The sequence below is a fragment of the Triticum dicoccoides genome, chromosome 1A, assembly GCF_002162155.2.
Source record: "Triticum dicoccoides isolate Atlit2015 ecotype Zavitan chromosome 1A, WEW_v2.0, whole genome shotgun sequence".
Taxonomy (NCBI): Eukaryota; Viridiplantae; Streptophyta; class Magnoliopsida; order Poales; family Poaceae; genus Triticum; species Triticum dicoccoides.
In genome coordinates, this window is record NC_041380.1 from 518827878 (window position 1) to 518829627 (window position 1750).

A 1750-nucleotide genomic window follows, 5' to 3' on the forward strand; every position below is an offset into this window, starting at 1 on the left:
GATTGAATTCATATTGGAAGTCAATTTCAGTGAGGTAACTATCTTAAGGTTGTCCGTAATGGGAGTATCATAGGTAGTATCATGCATGCCAACTAAGCAAGTTTGATGAGGTGGAATAGAACTAAATGAAGAAAGAGAGGCTTGAGTATCATATCATGATACCGTATCATATTAAATGATGTGTTGCTTTGTGTCATGCATGGCAATAAATGTAGTCCTCTATGATACCAACTTATGATACTATGCATTAGGGATGTAGTATCATAGACTAGTATCATATACATGATACTAGTATATGATACTCCCCATTACAACCAGCCTAATCAGTCTGGAGCACCGAGTGTGCGCAAATTGATGCAATACAATTCAATTAGGCAGATATACTGTAGTTTTATCTATAGTTATAGGAGTTTGTTTACCTCCGTGCTTTCGATCCTAGATTAAGATGTGGGTATTATATGCATTTTCGACTTAGATTGAAAAAATTAACAAAATTTCTTCGAAATTCGTACGGGTATTGTGACCAAGTTTGCCGACAGAATAATTTATATCTTTATTATCCCGTTGGAACGCACGGGCATATGTGCTAGTAGTACTGAAGTTGACATGACCATATGAAGAAGGAAGAAGTTGAAGCCATTAGTCAGAATATGTAAAATATAAACAACGCTAGATACAAATTTGGTGTGATGGCTCCATATGATATCAGCATATATTATTCAACTTTATTATTCATGTCTTTGACGTTTATCACATGATGTCATACATATCCATGACTAGAGTGTAGTTCTAGTTACAAACTACACATATGCAATAGTTTTTAGTACATGAAGCTTTCTTGATGTTCTTTCCTGGGTATGTAATTTCGCAGCCTATCTGACATTCACCCTGGGAGCAACCGAACACCCAAAATCGGTGTGATTCACAAATCTCTGTAAGTAGGAACATATCAGTAAACTGATGCTTGTTTGTCTAGGTCTCACAGGATGTTATTAGATGATCTCCAGAGAAATAGCAAGTGTAAGAATAAAATAAAACCACAAGAAGGAACACATCTTGCTAAATACTCAACTATACTCTAAGAAAATAAATAAATGCAAGCCTTGAATTAAAAAACAACTCTATTGCTTTTCTTCTAACATGTGGCTAATTACCTACTATTATGTTTGTTGTGAAAGAGAAAGATAACATGAGCGGGGATAGTGGACGTGCGAGCATACCTGCATATGTGAAATTTCCTAGCAACACAAGCACCGTCAGGAAACAAAGTATAGTTTTCTCCATCTGCTGAGGGCACAAACACTAAATTCTTTGTCTGCACTCTTTCTTCTGTGTTTATCTTTTAGCTCGTGCAAACAGTCTTTATAGCCTTCTGAGAACATATATTGCCGACATTTTAATTAATTTGAAGATCAAAGATATCACAAACCACATAATGGCCCATTAATATTGTTAGCAAAATAACACCAGATTTATTTATACAAATATCAATATAAATATATGCCACTATAAAGTAGAGATCTTGTTCACTGATTGATATCTAGCCATTCAATTGAGCACATTAATTAGGGACTAGCAGGCAAAGGCGCGGCGGCACGCCACGCCCGTAAGAGAGCCCGTGTGTATGCCTCTGTTGTTTGTTTTTATGAGAGAAGAAGAGTTAGTAGCTCTAAAAAGTGGCCAGTGAGGTGAAAGTTTTTGTTTACTTAGTGGATTCATGTATCCTTGCATTTTTCATTTAATACCTGTG

At 35.9% G+C, this 1750-nt stretch overlaps 1 long non-coding RNA gene across 1 annotated transcript; it reads right to left on the reverse strand.

Moving 5' to 3' along the window:
* Positions 1–705: 705 nt before the first annotated feature.
* On the reverse strand, positions 706–1345 carry LOC119314889. The gene is made up of 2 exons (XR_005152505.1): positions 1221–1345; positions 706–932 (listed from the first exon to the last, which is right to left on the reverse strand). It is a non-coding gene; the product is annotated as an uncharacterized LOC119314889 (long non-coding RNA).
* Positions 1346–1750: the final 405 nt, after the last annotated feature.